The sequence below is a fragment of the Varanus komodoensis genome, unplaced genomic scaffold, assembly GCF_004798865.1.
Source record: "Varanus komodoensis strain SLA01 unplaced genomic scaffold, ASM479886v1 scaffold49, whole genome shotgun sequence".
Classification (NCBI taxonomy): domain Eukaryota; kingdom Metazoa; phylum Chordata; class Lepidosauria; order Squamata; family Varanidae; genus Varanus; species Varanus komodoensis.
In genome coordinates this window covers 4,350,380-4,370,981 of record NW_025336072.1, presented here as the reverse complement: position 1 = coordinate 4,370,981, position 20,602 = coordinate 4,350,380, and positions in this window count along the sequence as shown.

The following is a 20,602-nucleotide window of genomic DNA, read 5'->3' as shown; positions in this document are numbered from 1 at the left end:
CCCCCCCCCCCCCCCCATTCCCTTCCCTTCCCTTCCCTTCCCTTTCATACGGCATTGGTACAATTAGCCAGGGACTCTACAGTGCAACCTGAGGCAAGGCAGTGGGTGCTCCCATCCCTCCGTGTGGATTCTAGCTGCCAGCTTTCTGACTGGCAAGTTCAGTGGATCAGTGGTTCAACCCACAATGCCACCCCATGTTCCTCACACCATCATTAATGAGGGCCAAAGGGTGGTATTGCAACTAGTGACCAAGTAAGGGCCATGTGCAAACAGATCCCACTAGAATTCAACCCAGTCCTATAAGTGCTCATGCCTGCCTGGTTGTTCAGCCTGACCAATTTAGCACTAGTTTGGGGTAATCTCAGGCTGCCTATCCTGTTTCTGCATGCAATGTTAGCTGAAACACACTGCTCTGAGCTCCTTGAAGAAGTGTACATACAAATGAGGTAAGAACTGCTGTCCTCCTGGTGCAGCGTTCCATGATCCTTTTGGCCCAGGGGAAGAGGGCTGGGGGCCACATGCGGACATGCTCCATGTATGTGTGCTCCTGCTCACACACACACTCACATTTTCCCCTGCCCAGGAATATTTACACATGACCTGGGATGGTATTATTCCTGACCCACGTAAGCTAAGGATCTAGATGCTGGGGGACAGAACCTGTTCAAAAGCAGCATGTTCTAGCTGCAGTGATCATATTGATCATATTAAAATGCCAATTAACAGCTTGGATTAAGACATAGGGAATATACTAATCAGATGTGAAGAAAAAGAGTGGAAATGAGTGAGTTCCATAAAAGGAGTGAAACTCTAGCACTACAAAGGGCATGACTAACCCTACTGTGGTATTTGCATTGTGTATACAAATGGAAGGAAGCAAACTAAGCAATAGGGAATGCCATATTTATGGACATTAATGTGACAAATATGAAACAATAATGAGGTAACAACCTTGCAAATACAATTTCTGGCTGCATAAACAAGAGACTACATATGCTACACATGAAAGATTATTCTACAAACTATGCTCATTCAAATACAAAGGAAAAGACAGATTGGGGGGGGGGGGAACCAGCTGTGGGGGTCAAGGACAGGGCTGTTAAACAGTTGTTAATATTAAGGACCCAAAACATAAACGTGCTGCAAATAAAGAGGTTCTAATTCTACACGTTGTGAGGTGTTTTTAAGGAAACCTGGATATGGGATAATTTTGGCTTCCAAACTTACATTCCAGGTTAGCCCTCCCCTCTTGATACCCTCCAGATGTTTTGTACTTGAACTCCCATCAGGCTCAGCCAGTAGGGGATGCTGGGAGTTGTAACCCAAAATATCTGGAGGGGATCAGGTTATAGAAAGCTACTCCAGATGCTAAATGTGGTTATAGCTAGCCTGCAAGATTCCACCATGGGAACCAGAGAGCCACAAGATGCAAAATACAGGAATTGTCTTATCCTGCTAATCCAGCTCAGTTATGTGAGGGAATGCTAACTGATCAGAAATTAAGAACAACTGTGCAGTCTACTGGAATATGTCTTTGTCTTTGGTCATGCAGGCAAAAATTAGCTACTGCAGTAAGTGGGCTTTGCAGAATCAGGCTTCATCCTGTGTTGCTCCTATCATTCAAATATTACTATAATGAAATGTCACTTTTAAATGAGCATCAAGAGTTACTTTGTGCGTTTACCATGGCATATTCATTCTGAGTTTTTCATATTTTATCTCTAGTTCTTTTTGTTGCCCTGGCTTGATTTAATTGGACTCCTAAAGCTGGATTCAGTAAAGTGCTTTATATACTAGGTCTTTAAAAATGATTATTTCAGATGACAACCTAATGCTATAACACGAAGGGAACATTTGCAAAAAACAACCATTTTATTATCTAAAGAAGTCTTATTTAGCATGCATTCTTATGTATGTTTTGAAAGGGGAACAAAAAACCCCACAACTTCCATGCTGGGTAGAGAAGGCTGGGAGGTATGTGGCTTGTGCCTATAAATAACCAAATCCATGGCTTCACAACTGCACAAGACTGTTGAACTCCACTGCTTTGCATGCAAAGTGGCCCAAGTTTAGTCCTTATATCTCCAGGTAGCACTGACAAGATGTCTGTCAAAGACCAGGAAGAACAGCTTCCAACAGGGACTGTACACTTAATATTAAATTAATTAAAATAACATTTTAGACATTTGCCGGACAGTTGGATTTATTGGATGGCTCGTAATTATGAGCTCCAACAGGTGTCAGGGTGGGTTGTGCATTGCATTTTATCCTCAACTATAAACATACAGAATAGTATTGTCCATATAAAAATTGTGGTGGTTGATTGCAAGTCACCCAACAACTTGATTCTTTCAAAATCACCACTTTTGTCTTAGTGCAGGAAAAAGCCATGTTTTATCTACATAAGGAACTTCCAATAAATATAGACGTTATGCAATGAAATATTGCAACTATCACATCACATGGAATTAAAAAGTAAATGTTGTTATTTTATATAAAGTATAATATTAGCCTCCCTCAGCTGTCTATAACTCCAATATCTCCATGGAGCCCTTTCCTGAATGATATGATATGTGTGTGCTTTTTAGTTGTGTATTAGCTTAATAAGAAAGACCTCTGCAGGCTGATGGCTTTCTGAGGGAAGATTCTCTGATCCAGCCAGGCCATCCTTCTGTTCTTAAACTCCCTGCGTAAATTTGTTCCTGATGAAAGAGTACATTATAATTAAGCATGATACCAGTCAGTAGAGAATACTGAAGTTGCCCCCACAACCCTTTTAGCATGGCTCATTTGCGACTGAAAGAGATGCCTCTGTGGTATTGGAGTGCAAGTCAGACATTCTTGTCTGCTCAGAGAAAGACACTGTTTCTAATTAATGCTCTTTTTTGCTGCATTGTGACATGGGAGCTGTTCCTTGAGGTCAGCAAGTGTCAGCACAGAGATCACCACAAAGCAACTCTATTTCATGTGGGTAGGATTCAGACTAACAATCAAGGCATGATTAAATCAGATGGAGGATAACTTCCCTCTAGAAGACTTCCCTCTATACAAGAAGAAACCCTGGCAGGAAATGACTGTCTTGAGCATGTTAAGGAATATGCAAGCTTTAGCAATATGTTCTGTCTGCTGTGGTATCTCCATGTCACCGCTGTATCCTTTTCACAGTTCCCACCCCTCCACTGGAAGCTCTCTGTGGCTTGTCTCCTGGCTCTTGGAAAGAAAGACCCAAGTTTAAAATCTGGGATGGTGCGGGAGCAATAGTGAGAAACAATTTATCTTTAGGACTGGGGATGCATGAAAGGACAGAGTTAGGAAAAGAGGTTTTCATAACCAAGTTTAATCTGATGGAGCATTTATAGCATAACCTTCCCCACCACCAAAATTAATTTTTAATCCACATAGGGGTTACATATGTTGATGTGTAGCACAAAAATGTGTCATAGGAGTAATTGTCTTGTAAGCTTTCATAATGACCTTTATTTCATTGGTATACAGCCTTGATCCAGAAAAAAACAATTTGTGTTATGCATTGTATTTGGATGTGGCAAGTCACTCTCTGAGGACAAACATATTTTCTGTACTATATCATTATTGTATTCATTTCTGCACCCAGAAATGAATCTGTAAACAGGCATTGCCAAAATAAATGGGTTTCCTTCATTACCTTGGCAGCCCAATTTCATATCGGTTTCTATACAGAAAAGGCTGAACAATGCATCTGCTTTTGTTTTTCGCATGGGTAGGATCTGATTGAAGGTTGCAGATATGAAACTGTTCTATGATGTGTATTCCTACTTCAAATGCAAGAGTTTACTGGTCTGGAAGCATATCTTTAAATAGTCTGGGTTCCAAATAACTTGATGTTCTCCTTGTTTCAACCTACTTGACAGTGATGTGTTGGGTCACTTAGGATGGAACTCATGGACAGCAGCCTTTATATGGATAATGAGAGAGAATAATGGACTATACACTCACCTGAGCTTCACAACAGTGAAAATATTGTAATGGTGCAATCCTATGGCCTTTCAATATTGGTTGGGAAGCCATAGGGTTGTTCTGAGTACCAGCTCTGTGATCTTGATATCTTGGAGCTGGAACTTTGATGGCCATGCCCATCCTCTGCCCTCCTTATAGCCAACATGGAAAGATCCTGAAATTACAACTGATCCCGGAAAGAAGAAAAAAGGGGCATGCCATGCCATGTGCTAGGGAGAGAAGGTGGCTGGGGCTGTGGACTTACACGGATTTCAATCAGCATCTGAGCTTCCTTCCCCTCTGCAGTACTAAACCTAGACAACCAGAAGCAGCTGTCTAAGGAAACTAGCCAGTGTAAGGCATGGTGGCAGCAGAGAGTATCACTGCCATGCTTTGTGCCATGCACAGGATACATCTGCCATGGGAGCAATAGGACTGCATCCAAAAGAACAGCTTGTTCTTTCCCCCCCCTTTTTTCCAAATTTATTTATTTATTTATTTGCACGAAGTATATTAGAAAAAAAAGAAAAAGTGGAGGAGATGACAAAGGATATTCTATAATATAGCATGTAAGTTCAGTATCTGAACATGTTCATAGAAAGGTGAGAATTTCTGCTATGATCTCATTTAAATCATTCAATTCTTAATTAAAAATTAATCTAGTTTCTAAAACTAATTGTAAATTATAACATAGCTTTAGTATTAGAATAAAAATAACTCACATTTGTAAAGATTCTAGTTTATTCAGCATTGCTCATAATAAGCTTTCCATCTTGTAGTAAATTCCTTAGCTAGTCTTCTATTAATATAATTGGTCTATTTCACCATTGTTGTATACTCAGTTAGCTTGTTCAGTCTTCGACCACTGGACAGTCATTAGCTTTCCACTTTGAAGTAATTGTTATTCTTGTCCATGTTATCATATATTTGAATGACTGTAGCATAATCTTTGGTAGAGTCTCTGGTACGATACTCAATAATATATTCTTGGTATTCATAGGAAAGTTAGTTTTAAATACATTCTGCATTTCCATCTGTATCTGCTTCCAGCATCATTTGATTCTATCATATATCCACCAAGTACAGTAAAAAGTCCCATCCACCTCCCTACATTTCCAACACTTTGGACTACATTTCCCAACCATTTTCTGTACATCTTTTGGGGTAATATGCCACCAAAAGTACATTCCTTTCCAATTGTCTCTTAGTTCTTGCCTAGCAGTGAACACTATATCCTTCATCCATAGGGCTTCCCACTGATGGGACAGTACCCCTTCTTCAGGATTCTGCATCCAGCACCCTTTGCATGCCTCAGCTTGTTGGGTGTCGGTGTCATACTGGAGCAGTTGTTTATAGATTCATTCTAGGAGATGGCCTTCTTGATGTTTGATTATAATTTCAAAATCCATCAATTTCATATTGCATCCCTTCCTGTTTGAGCTTCTTCAGGACCTGCTGTTTCCAAATTCACTTCCTTTCATTGAAGTTAAAAATCCAATCTGTAATCCAGATTAGGCTAGCCATGTAGGAATATAACTTAATGTTTGGCACTATGAGGCCTCCTCTCTCTTTTCACCTTGTAAGACTTTAAATCTAATCCTTGGGTCTAGGGGAATGGTGACTTGATGAAGCAGCAGTGAATGTTGCTGCTTTGTGCCTTATCATGTTTGGGTGATTATAAATTGCCCTGAGGGGTGTTTACCTCTCTAAATGGCAGGTGAGTGTCAAGATTCTCCATCTGCAGCTCTGATTTCATCAAGATAGCCAGATAAAGTAATACTGAAAACAGTCAACAAAGTTGCCCCTCCCCAATTTCTCTTTCTTTTTTCTTTCTTTTTTTCTTTCTTTTAGTTTTTATTATTTCCTTTTATATTATGACATTTTCTTTGCCAAGGGAATAGCACACCATTTTGATGCAGGTTGAACTCTTAGGGCATTTTTGTTTCCATATTTTAAAGGGGCTCTGAAATGGACAATCTTTTGTTGATAGAGGCATCTGATTTGCAAAGCTGTTTAACGTCTCTACTCTAGAACTAAGCATTATGAATACTGTAAACTGACCATGGTATGAAAATACTAGCTGGGTGAATTTTCATGCTTAATGGTGCTTTTTGAATTGAGAAGGACAACGGTGCTGTTTGGATAGCTGAAACTTGAGGTTATGATTTTGGTTGTGATCCAAATTTTAAGGCATGTCTGTTTCTCTGCTTGGAAATGACTATGAAAAAGGTACTCTTCTATTTAATTTTGCTCATTGTAGCCAAAGAGATGGTTCTCTCCCCCTTCGTTGCCATTCTTAAGGAAGTTGCTGGTTGTTCGAGCTGGGCAATTTTTTGTTGCTGTTTTGATATAACCTATACATGATCTGCTCTAAGGGACAGTTTTATCTCCCTGATGAGACTTGGGGGTTTTTCACTGTTCCTGACTCCCCTTAAGAATAAAGAAATCATAATCCTAAAGAACAAACAACAAACATGACCAAGACCATTAACTCTGCCTATTGGACCTAGAGAAGACTGGAAGTCAAGGCTCCTTGCTATGAAAGCTGGAACAATGCCTCTTCTTAACAAACTACAGTGGTACCTTGGCTCACAAACTTAATCCATTCCATGACTCTGGTCGCAACCCAAATTAGTCGTGAGCCACGTCAAATTTCCCCATAAAGTTCAATGTAAATAAGGTTAATCCATTCTGTAACGTTTTTTATCATAAAAATTTGAAACAAAGTGACAAAGAACAACAAAGTAACAAAGAACAACAAAGATCGTGGCCATCTCCCCCCACCCCCAAGCATGACTGCGATCACACCCATCTTCCCAGCACAAGCACAACTGCGATCGCGGCCATAGACTGGTGCGATCACAGTCACGCTTGGGCAGGGAAGTCGGGCACGATCATGGCCATCTACCCCCACACCCCGAGCACGATCGTGGCCATCTCCCCCCCCCCCCACCCCGAGCACAGTCTTGGCCATCTCCCCCCTCTTTTAAGAGAATCAAAGCAGCTTTTCATGAGTCTTAAAAATATAGTGCCAGAGAGCCTTTCAGGGAATATGTCAGAGTTAGGATTGCAGCTGGTGCTGGATGGAGATCACTGGAGCCCCCAACAATTGAAGATGGGGAAATGGACTAGTTGAATGTGCTCTTTAGGAGATTGTTAGAGGAATATGCAGCATGGTAAGTGGATCTGAGGTGTTCAGCAAAGATAGGGAAAGCTGTGGAGGAAATAAGAAGTTCAGCTTGGGTAGTACATTCATTTTTATAATATAGATTCTTCCCAACCATGAGACTTTTAATTTAGAGCATTTCTTTAAGTCCTTTTGTATTTTTGTCCAGGTTGTTTTGTAATTTTCTTGGAATAATGTTTCATCATGTCCTGTCACGTTTAAGAACAGCTTGTTCTGATGCACATCAATAAAATGAATGCCATGTTCTCACAACATGATACCTGATCAGATAAATCTGGAAAAATCACCCTAAGAGAATATGATGGAATATTCATGAGCAACGATTTGGTCATTTTTGTCTCTGGACTCACTGAGGGTAGGGGTGGGGAGAGGGAATTAGGTGATCATGCATATTACTACAGTTGTAAAGTACACAACTAACATTTCTCTTCCTCTACCCCAAAAATCACCTTTCTGTGCTTTACAACTGCTCCTACATTCCTGATATGTCAGAACAACAAAAAGAACCAAAACAATATCTATGCCCACCCTGACCTTTTTTTTTAAAGGAAGAAAACTGAAGATGTGCAGCTCTGCATTTTGAACTCACTTAAATTATAGCACCATTGAGACAAAAGCAATACAATGTTCACGTCATCTGCCACCCTACAAGTCATCATGGGATGGGGTTGTTACAAAATTCAGCCAGTCAACAGCTCAGGCAAGCCTGGGTGGACCCCGGACCTGAGTCAAAAGGAGCCTGAGATGAGACTTAGAGCCAAAACCAGCTTTATTCTAGTGCACTATAGAATAAAGGGAGATGAAAGGGGATGTTCAGCCCAAAGCAGTGTCTCTAAAGTTGCACCCCGGTACGTGTGTCTTATACCCTAGGTAAGCAATCAGGTCACCTAATACACTTCTAATGCATCAATACAGCAATGTAGCCACACCCCCACTGCTGTTAGCTTCAGAGAGTCTTCTGTCAAGGACTGGGCATTTCCCATGTCTATTTCTTATCTGCTCGAGATTCACACAGGCTTGCCACGTTCTTACGCCCTGCACATTTGCAACTTTCATGGCAGCTATAGCCAGTGTCCACCGTCCCTTTGATTAGTGTATTGGAGGTCAGGCTAGCGTGTTAGCTGTGGGTTACACAAAGTTCATTTTGTTCTCATCCCCCCTCCCTTCTGGGACAGAATAACTGTGGTGTTTTTATTCTGTTGCCTCCCTCTGGCCAACTATTTTTGGGGCCTTCCTCTGACCAACTACTTTTGGGGTGTTTTGGGGTGCTGCAATTGGCAACAGGGTAGAGGAGCTGGGGTGTGGTGGCCATGGTCCTTTCCCCCAAAGTTCAGTCCCATCTGCTGAATTGGCAGGAATTGCAGGCAGAAGGCACTCAGTGTCTTCTATCAGATCAGTATGGCAGTCCCAAATAAAAAAGAGCATTTTCTACTATCTCAAAGGTTCTTCATTAGGCTGTGACTGTGGTCACAAGTAAGAACTAGCAAGACAATAAAACTGAGATTATATCCTTGCATATCAACCTGTATAATATTAATTGGGAAAGTTTGGAGATGTGTAGCATAATGATGGTGGAAATGACAGATGCAATTAATGATTGTGTTGCAGAAACATTATTGGAAGCACTTAATGCTAAGATTTTGTTCTAGCTAATGACCAAGACACTGCAAGGAAATTAGAAAGGGTTGAAAAGCAGTGGTCATGAAACGGCACAACAATGAATATGATCAAGCACAGCAACCATAAACAGAGAGTGCCAAAACTCAGAAAGCATGACTTTAAAACAGGCAGGCCAGCTATGCATGGAATAGCCACAGATTGCTTAAAAGCAGAATCAGATACATGATGTTTTGCTTTTTCCTTCATGTAGGTTGAGATGGCAACCAAGCAAAATGCCCTATTAACATCTTACAGATTAGTTTCTTGTAACATTTTTCCAAGACACTTGCCAGGAAAACATCACAAGAATGCCCCGGTTTAAATGGATAGTATCCCTATACCATGTCATGTCACATAAAAAAGTTCATGTATTTTAAAAGAACAAAATGAGATTGTTCCTGGATGTCATTGTAGCACTCCCCCAATAATAAAGCAGGTTCTGTTGCTGCTATATGAAAAAGACTTGATGTATATGTGAAAAGTGAAAGAGGGCCCATTCCTATGACCTCATGGCATAGTTTGGAAAGGGAGAGGAATTTTTTAGGCTCCATCTCCAAGATCCTGTGACCCTTATGGCAGGTGCAGAAAGAACTGCACAGGGTGCCTTCCTCTGAGGTCCCAACTGGGCCTCTGGGGGGAACGGGAGTGTGATGAGGAGGAGAGGAGCCTGGGGACAAAGCCTTCCTTCTCTCCCCTCCCCTGGCATTAAATCTGGACAGCTGGAAATGCCCTCTGGAGACAACACAGGGTGTGAGGTATGATGGTGGTGGAAGGTGCCGCTGACATACCATGTCCCTGCCGTTGGATGTTCTTATGTCTTAAAGTGCAGAGGCTTGTGTGCATCTGCCACAGAGGCAATGCGATTGTTGCATAAGAAGTTAAGTACCAGATGGGTCATTTTTGTCATTAATTCATTGAACACCAACTGCAGACAAAGGCCACATTAAATGGTAGAGGCTGAATTCAGACGTGAATGTGGAGAGGAGACATACCTGAGGTTTATCTGATGCTTCCACTCTGGTTTCCTGCATTGCTGAAGAAGCAGGGTCCCCCCCCCCCCCCATTTTAAGACTAAACTCAAAATAGGATCGCCTGTTCAGCAGCTCAGTCCCACCAAGTGTGGCTCCTGCTGCCTCCCATTCTTCCACTTTCAGCCTTTAAAATGTGTATATATTTAAAGAAACCTCATTATATTTCTCACTATCTGTTACTGGATCTGGATTTTTCCCTATTTTCTTTCCAACCGAATAAACATAACACTTTAACCAGCATATGCACTTAAGTCAATTTTTTCCTAGTTAACTGCACTTAATAAATGGTTTGCCCGTCACACGCCACTGTGTGATGGGGTTTCACAATTCTGACTGCTGCCAAGCAAAACCGAAATCACCTGCAAGGACTGAGGCAGAAGCACACTTGTCTTGCTATTCATTCTTTTAATACATTCATTTTGTACATACTGCACAGATTCATATGACTGTACCATGCAGCTAGAATGATATTCAAGGGTATTATAAAGTCCTTAAGGAGTTAAAAGTTTTGCTCTTGGCAAGAATGGGGCAAGGTATTCCTTCCTTTCAAATCAGCTAGCAGAACCTTGATGGATTCCACTGCTGCTGCAGAATAATACTACAGAAAACTATGCAGGTGGTGTTTTGTCAGTATATAAATGAGAGATTACAGATGCATATTTACTAACTGTGTTCAAAATGGTGTGCTAAATTATGCCAGAAATTTTTACAGGCCCCAACAGCTTGCTCGACTGCGATACTAAAAACAATGCAAACACTATCAGGAAAGCAAAATGAGAATAGTTCGTGTATACTAAAACTCCAGAAGGGCATGATCAGCATGGAGAAACTAGCTAATGGCCTTGAATTCCTTAAGAGGATTTAAGACAGTGATAATGATGGTGCATACATAATCGTTTATTTTGATTTGCAGAAGGCATTGATAGACTGTTCCTTCCAACAGGATCTTATATAACATGCAAGCTTTTGGACTGCAGCTCTGGAAAACAGAAAATTGGTAGAGCTGGGTCTTTATCGTTGGAAAGCAGCAGATGTTATTTATCGTTGGAAAGCCCTAAGTTTGCCACAGATGCACATCAGAGGAACTGCAAGCATAAAATATGAATCAAATCATATTCAACAGGTTTTGGAGCTCATTAATAAATGGAACAAGTGGCACTAATAAATGTAAAGCATGGCACAGACAGAGTACAAAACAAACAAAACTCCAGTGGAAAGAAGGAAAAATATCTCAGAGGATTATTTGTGGCTACAGTGGGCGTAGAGGGGAAATCACCAAAGCAATGCACATAGTTGGGATGAAAACAGGTCTCAGCCTTTAGTAGTTTGTAAATAAATTGCAAGGATTTGAGTAGGATTAACACTCACACACTGCAAAAAAAGTAATGTACCACTCACAAATAGGACAAAACAGATTTGCATAAAAATTGCATATGCTGCATTTAGTTATGATACACATTTAGAAATAACAACTTTAAATTAATAGAGAGCCAAAGAATGTCACCATATTGGAGAAGAATGTGACCAGATGACCCATGTACCTGTTCAGTCTGTTGCCAAGGTCAATGTGAAGGCCCTCCTATCAGTTATGATGGCTCTTTATCTTTAAAATATATTAGGACCCAACATCCATTCAAACAGAAAATACTCTCAAACAGAGGAGTGCACTCTGTCAGATAAAAGGATATCTGCATGAGCCTATTTTGGCTTCCAGAAATAAAATTTTGAGAAGGATGAGGCAAGGCAGAGACCCACATTTGTCTATCCATTTGTCTATCCATAGGACCATATTCGACCCTGTGGGCATGGCTGCTAACCATTCTTAATTCACTTACAAATCACCCAGCCTTGAGATGCCCAAAGATATACTGTCCACTGGCTAAAGAGATGTTGTAACTTGAGGAAACAATAGAGCAAGTCAAAATGTACTGTATGGATGCCTTTGCATATATCACCTGTGCAACCCTTGTATCTATCCCCTGGAGCATCTAATGTATGTGCTTGAATTAGGTCTCAAGCATGATGTTCTCATATCACATTTACATACAAAGGTTCAGTCAATCCGCAATTTCATATCCAAGTTCTTAAAAAATGCTCTTGGGTAAAAGTCACTAACATCTGTACATCTATTTTGGCTCAAACTATCAGTTTGCTCTTAGTCCTCTTCAAAACTCAATGTGCGAAAAATCCTTACATTTGACACTAATATTACTTCAGGCACTAGTATCTTTTTGTTTTAAGGAAGAAAAAGAATTACCAGTAGTGCTGCAGTGGTGTCTTAGACCCAGTGACTGGAACATTACTGTGTGCCAAAAAACATTGATCAAACTGGATTTTTGGATTAATATGAATATGACATATAGTTAAATTGCCGTATCTCACACAGGTGACACACAGTTCAGACAGGATAACTGAGGTATGGATAATGAGATTCTACAGAATAATCAGTATTATATAATACTGTAAACCGATTAATTGACTTATTTAGAGGATATTACATGCATTGGGAAACAGGTCCTGACATGGCAAATTTGCATTGTAATAGTTGACAGTGGAAATAATTGCTTTACTATTAAACAGAAGGTAGCTGTGATACCAACATGAAACAACCTTTGGTTTTGGTCATCATTTTATATTTACATAGCATGGGAAGATTAAAGTAACAAAATATTTTCAAATATATAATATGCTTTCAAATATTTTTGAAGTATATCTAGTAACTATTTGAAAAAAAATTATGAGATGCATTTAAACACAGGCTCCCAACAGTAAAGAAAAATAACAGAGAATTCTTCAGCAGCAGCTAGACTCTAAAGGAACCAATTGTTTTTCCTGAAGTGATATAATGTAAAGCCATAAGAATGTGTTGAGACATAATTGTCTTTCCTGGATGATAAACTCAGAAACCATACAGGAATAACAAGGTCAAATGATTCAGTGCATACAGCTCATTCATAATGATCTGTCCAAGGCTGAGCAGCCAGAGAGCATAATGACTTGAAAAAGTATAAACATTCAGAACAGTACTTTGGCAAACTTATAATCATCATATGGATTGAGATGAGGACATTGACAGGTACACAGGACCACAGAAGCTCTCCTGCACTCCGATCCTTCTCTCATTTAAAATACTTTGATGGGATCCTTTTCCTACCCACAGTTTTGCTTAGAAGTAAACTCCCTTTAACTATATGGAACTTGAAGTTAGTTTTCCCATTTATGTTCATCAAGTGCTAACTGCAGCTGTGAGCGATGACAGTTGTATGTTATACCAACATCACAAATCAATCACCAGGTGCAGAGCATCACCTGATGTCACTTCAGACAGAATCCCTGCTTATCACTGTCTTTTTAACTTAACGTGCATGTACAATACTGGGGTGACAGGTGCTGACAACTAATAAAGGTGGTGGTGCTATAATTATGGCCAGCAGTCCTTGTTAAACATGTGCATGTATGTTGGTGTAGAACTGACAACAACAGCTAGTTACACTGGACAGCTGCTGCTGCTCCAGATGGAAAGATAACACCGGGGAGAATAGCTGGATCCAAGTAACTAGGCCTGTTTCATGAGCATCATGCATCTTAGCAACTTCTACCACCTCCAATAAGTATGCAGGCAAAACCACCAAGAGCTACTCTGAAGGATGAGAGGCAGCACATGGTAAATATTCCCACAAACATCATATGAATATGTGAAAAGATTTGCTGTGATAGTGAAGCATTAAGGCACATGCTTTGTGACTTAAAATAGGGAACCACAATCAGTAAGCAATCCATGTACAGCAAAAATAATAAATCTGGTGTGTATAGGAATGACTGTAAATCCAATAAAAGTAGGCATTGTATCATGTCTCCCACTCAACCTCTCCTTAAATTTAGGTGAAGTTCACCTTACGCATTAGAGACTTTGATTCATTTGTAACTGGGTAAGATTCAGTAGAGGTCAAAGCTGCCTCAATTAGAAGTGGCTAAAAGTAAAAGTCTCAGTGAACTGCAAACTGATTGCTTTGTCCCCTTGGGGCATTATGACAGCCACAGAATTACAAAAGACACAAAGATCTAAATCATCCTTACTGGAACCCCATGGTCCATCTTTGTCTTTTAGGATGCAATCCTATGCATGTTCGGTGCGCCCCACAGGTCCCAGCTTTCTGCTGCCAGCAAGGCTGACTGAGGAATACTGGGAGTTGTGGGAGGGTTTTCTGGCTTCTGCATCCTTAATAGTAAATAGGATCCTGACATGGCCACTATCAGCTCACCCAAAATTGTCTATAATGGATTATTTAAACCAATATAAAATCTTAGTCTTGAAATACAGAATCACAGAATCAAACAGTTGAAAGGGGCCTTTCAGGCCATTGGATCCAACTGCCTGCTCAAGTCACCCACCCAGGTTTCAATCAGGCTGAACCCGACTTAGTTTCCAAGACTGGACAGGATCAGGCACATCAGGCTATATGGAAACTTTTTATTTTTTAAGTAAATAGAAGGTGCAAAGGTCATGAGATATAAGACAGTCCATCTTTGAATTTAAAAGGTAATTGGGGATTCCATGAGCTTGTGTTAATTGCCTTACCAAATGCAGAAAAAATTAAAATAAGTTCTGATAGTCATATAAATTCTTGTTTATAATATTAAAAGTATTAGAACTCATCACTGTACAAAACAGAAGGTATCTGCTGCAATCGTTCAGTTAGTTTTGCTAATAAATAAGATTAACTATAAACACAAGTCTCATAAGTGCAGCTGAATGTGTTCATTAGATAGTGCCATATATTGCTGAATTTTCCCCTTCCATAAATCTACTATGCACAATGAACTTACAATGTCAGCAGAAATTCAGATTAATCCTATAGCAGACTGAGGGTAATTTCAAAAGGTAATTGATGTCTTTTTAACCTAGAAATGTCAGATTGTATTGAGAATAATGGAGCCTGACAAGTCTAAAGTTAAAAGAGAAATTACAGAATTGATCCACTTTGGTTTCTGAATTCTTAACTAAGTTAGCATCGTACTCCTACCAAAGTGTTATTGCATGACTATTTGCCTCAAGCTTTTAAGGCTGTCTCCAGAATAGCTTTTGACCTGCTGCAGAAAGGAAAGGCAATAACCGCCCCCACTCCCTCAGCTGCAGTGTTTTGAAACGTTGGTTCACATCCTATTTTATTTATTTATTTATTTAAAACATTTCTATGCTGGCCCCATCGCAATGAAGCCTCGGGGCGGCTCACAACATAATTAAAAACATATAAATAACACTTAATACAATAAAAATTAAAAAACCCAGTAACATCTCTGCTTAAAAATTTAAAATCCAATAAATACATAATAAGTTAACAATTAAAATAAGTTTAATAAAAAGGTCTTAGCCTGGCGCCAAAAAACAAATAACGACGGCGCCAGGCGGACCTCTCTGGGGAGCACATTCCATAGGTGGCGCACCACCGCACCTATAGTATATGTAAACTATATGTGACTACTTTCCCACCACCTAGCAGTGATTCTGACTTTTTTCCTGTTTAGCTTGCACAGAACTCTGTCCCAAGTCTTTTTATAGCCATGTTTGAATGTTAAATTGTCATGTGACCATCCAAGCTCAGTATACCATATGAAAGAGTTGTGTTTCACAGTTTATTTATTTCAACTCTTTAGATAAGTGAAGGCCAAAGAATAAAGAAGCGATTTTTTTCCTTTGGAAAAGATGTTTTGTCAGGCTTTGCAATAAAGCATTACCAAGAATTCATTTGTTATAGCTTCACTGGGAACAGCAGGAAACTCCAACAGGGTCAAGAAACTAGCTGTAAGGGATCAGGAAACTAATCTGTAATACATAGCCCTTCTTCTTAGAATTGGGCAGAGTGATGAAAAGCAACTGAGCTTGGCAGTGATTCCTATAAAACACTATGTGAATTATGTGAGGGAATTGGCAATAAACTAATTAAAACCCACTGTCTCACAGGGGGAATTCAATGCCACATCAAACATTTGCATAAACCTTCCTCGATGGGAGTATTCTTTAAACAGTCACTTGGAAGACTGAGGACACACCCACATCCAGTCAGTTCAGCTGGACATCCCATTGATTCTCAGCTGTAAGTGTCAGCTGGCTGCCAAAACTACATCTAGTAGAGAAAATGTATGGAAAAAAGTGTTGATATCTCTGACACTCCAGGTGACAACTGCTCTGTTTCCCTTCCTCACTCCTTAAAAAACAGAGTTCTGAGAAGCTGTCTTTCAAGAATGTAAAATAAAATCAAGCTTAATATTTTCACACAAATGTCTTCGATTTCTTAGTGGATTTCCACACTGTCATTTGCTCTTAGTTATGCAGGCCTAGTTCTCATAACTCAAGCTTTATTAGATGACAAACAAGCATTATGGGTTGACACTCTCCTTCCTTCTGCATGCTGTAAAATGTCCAGGGAATGCTCAGTCACAGTTTCTCATTACATCTTAACTGGAAAACATGGCTTAAGTTCTGAGTACCACCAGGATGTGAACCTGGAATGTGATCTACGTTACAGTGCAGAAGAGAAAGGAGGAGAGATAGGGAAGATGGGGTGTATTTGTTGATACAACGTTCATTCTGGACCGTATCACAGAATATCCTCAGTCTCAAATAGTTTAATCACTTCAACAAAGGCAATAATATTCTGAAAGTGCATGGAGTGGTGGGGACTGCAACTGAGCATTTAGTGGCATGATTGCTTCTAAGCTTTCATTTTCAACCATTTCCTCAAAATGTCCCTGTTTCTAAAAAGAAAGAAAAATGGGCTTCAGTGATTCCTTAGGTGCAAGCAATATATATTTGTTGTTCACCACATACTACTTTTTTCTCAACTAACCAACAACACCAAAACCAAATAATTGGCAGTACTATCAGTTAAACAACCATTATTCTTATTATTGCAACAAAATAATCCTTATAAATGGATAATTTAATTAAAGACAGCTAATTTGGCTGTATTTGCCTACCTATTAAGATTTCACCCTGAAGACATCAACAAACTGCCATATATTATACTGGAATCAAGTCCTTTTTTCCTTCCATACCCAATACATTCAAGCTGAAAGAGGCCACTAACCAAAGCACTGTTAAAACATCAGTGAAACAGCAGAAATGGTGGAACTCTAGTAATGGGCTTAGTGAGAGTCAGGTGATTCTAGTATGTGCCACCCAAATCTGTTGGGAAGCTTAAGAACTACAGATCTGAAACAAGAAATAAGTACAATTATTAGTTGTTAATTAAATCTCAATATTGAAGCTACAATTTATAATTCTACATTACATATTCCTATCCTCCATTTGATTTATTTGTGTTCCACATTTCCTATATTTTCTGAACCTCAGCTTGCCACACATCCCAGGCCTTGCTAGGAATAGTATATTTTGCTGAAATGGTTTTCTCACTTTACAAGTACTGATAGGGGATCAGAATTGTTTACTAAAAGTCCATTAAGGAATAATTCTCTTTTCCTTATATTTATTATTGCAAACAAAATAATCTTTATAAATGGATAATTTAATTAAAGACAGATAAATTGTCATGGTACCATCCTTCAATTTCAGCTGTATTTGAGTGCAAACAAATTCATTTGCACTGATACAAACATCTTTTTTTTTAAAGGTAAACACATTCTGAAAATGTACTTATATGGCAAAGACGTGACTTCTAGAACTTAATCTCATGCCTAAGACCTTATTTTTTACAGTGAAAGAGCTGCTCTGGAATGCCCCCACTCTATGAAGCTGCAAAAAGATTTCTAAAGAAGCAGCACAGAGGCTAGCTTAATGGTCATATTCCCACATAACAGTTGCCCAGCCAAAGAACTGGGGATACTGATGCCAGAAGTATCCCTTCCTTCACCTTCCCCTTGTCCCACATGGCAGTTAAAGCCCTGATCAGCACTGACAGAGTCTACAGAGGCTGCCATGCCACAAAGGTAATGTTTGAATCAGGGCTCTTATTCTAAGCCAAAACGAACACTGTTGTTCCACATAGGTGCCTTGACTCTAGGTCTATAATTAAACTTGTTTTCAGGAAGAAGAGGTGAGACAAAACAACTGTAACACCCTGTGGGTCCTTGATGTGATGTATTGCTCCTTTAAATATCACCCTACTTAGCAGTTTCACTTCCTGTTTGACTGTCAGCTCCTTTATGACCACATATATAACATTCTGGTTACTCAAGAAATTGTTGTCAAAAACTTCCAAAGGCTTTTCTTTTTAAAATGGTATAAATGGGGATAAATGTAACATTGCAAAAATTTGGTTCAGGGAAAGGTAGTAACCCTTTCAGAACTGTGGTATTTGGGATATGTTTTCATTTAGTGGAAAAAAACCATTTCCAGAATGGCCCGCTTGTGGCCCCTTTTATTAGAGACCAAACCCCCAAATTTTATTAGCCTGTAGTTCCTTAAACTTTACTTTCTAATACAGATATGCCACCTCTATGCTAATGCTGATCGTCCCTTTCTGTCACTCCTGTACAGTGGTACCTTGATTCACGAATTTGTTCAGTTGCATGACTCTGGTTGTGACCCAAATTGGTCATGAACCAAGTCAAATTTCCCCATAAGGTTCAATGTAAACAAGGTGAATCTGTTCTGACCCCTACAAACATGGTCATGAACTGACTTTGGTTGTGAACCAAGTCAAATTTCCCCATAAGGCTCAATGTAAATAAGGGCAGTCCATTCTGTAAACGTTTTTTAATCACAAAAACATTGAAACAAAGTAACAAAGAATAACAAAGTAACTAAGTACAGTACAGTACAGTAGAAAATACTAACCTAGGTGGGGGGGGAGGTTATTGTTTGGAGGGAGCATCCCCCTCCATAAGGACATCGGGGAGATCACTTTCAGGGGATTCCTCTCTTCTTTGTCTCTTAGCTGCAGGGTCAATTTTGGTGAAAAATCTGTTTGATGTTACTTGTTTTTTCCTGTGCTTCATAACTCTCCAGAAATGAGAGAGACCATGTTATCATTCATCAGATTCAACACTCTGTTTGTTAGAGTTATGTTGGGGTGGTGCTTCTCAAAGAAATCCTGGCACTCGTTCCATTTTTTCATAATGGATTGTATCACATCACTGCTAACCTCCTCCCTGTTTTCCTCTTCCTCTGTGGAATCCACCTCAGCAAGTGCCTTCTGCTGCTCACTCTGGAGTTCAGTAAGTTCTTCCATCATCAGCTCCTCCTTATGGTCCTCAACAAGCTCCTCTATGTCTGCACCATTGACGTCCAGACCCACACTCTTGCCCAATCTCCTCCACTACCTGTGCATCATAATTTACCTGAATCTTTCTTAAATCTTGGTGCCCAGAACTGGACACAATATTCCAGGTGAGGTCTGACTAGTGAGGAGTATAGAGGAACTACTACTTCTAGCGATTTGGAAGTAATATTTTTAATGCATCCCAAAATAGAATTTGCCCTTTTGGTGGCTGCATCGCATTTTTGGCTCATGTTTAGCCTATTGTCCACAATTACTCCAAGAATTACTCAGTTCTGTTGAGCCACGTATTCCCCATCTTGTATTAGTGCATTTGGTTTCTATTTCCTAGGTGGAGGAATTGGCACTGGTCCTTATTGAATCTCATTCTGTTGCTTTCAGCTCAGTGTTCAAGATTATCAAGATTGCCCTGGATCTTCATTCTGTCTTCTAGGGTGCTTGCTATTCCACCCAGTTTTGTATCATCTGCAAGTCTGATTATCTTTCCTTGTATTATAGGTAAGCATTTAATTCTTCCAACTGAATTGTTCTTATTGTATACATTAAAGGTAACAGATATACTGACTTATTATTTTTACAGCAAAGACACTATTTGAATCTGTATCTTCAGCTATTAGGGGAAAACAGCTCTTACTGAACTCACTTTGAAAAAAAAATAAAGTCCAGTTTTAAGAAGAGTTTGGGGGGGGGGGAAATCTATTCCCTCCTCCAATTGTAAGCTTCTTAAAATAGCTGCTAAATTGTATTATATTTTTTCAGTTGAGGGGGATTTTTTGGTATATAATTCAACAATGGCAGGATAAAAATAAACAGACTTCTTAGAATATTTATAATTAGAATTTTTATTTTTGATTTTAAAAATATCAATATTTCATACTGTGCCATAATTTAAGAAAGCACGAAAAACAATGGGAAAACATACCTTAAAGTAATCATGCATATGATTGCAGTATAAATCAAATAAGAAATGGGCACATTCCATCCTCTCTAATGTAGACACAGTAACTGATACCCAAGAAGTCCCTAAAATAATATTTAAATATTTAATATTTAATTTCTATATCGAGTTTGAGCCTGAAGGAAGCATGACACCTGTCCAGAGGCCTCCAGGGTTTACTGTTTCAACATGAGGTTTGGTTTGCATAGCCCGAATGTCTCAGAGGACAACCTTTTTGTCCACAATTGTCTTCCATGATGCATACTCACAAACATGCACATGTTTGCCCACGTTACCCAGAGGACTGGGATGACTTGATGAATGTTGTACAAGCTACAACAGGATCTGCTTCACAGATCAAGAAGATCAACCAGTCTGTTTAAAAGAACCAAACAAAAACCAGGATGCTACATACATTACTATTTATGTATTTATTGTATTTATTTATATTTGTTAGAACTTGACCCAGCCCAAGGAGAAAACAATTCTGAACCAGAGGGAGGTGTTGTGGAGCCAGGCCCAGCCAGGGAAAGCCAGACGCTTGAGAATTACGTTCAAGTTCTACCAGACCTTC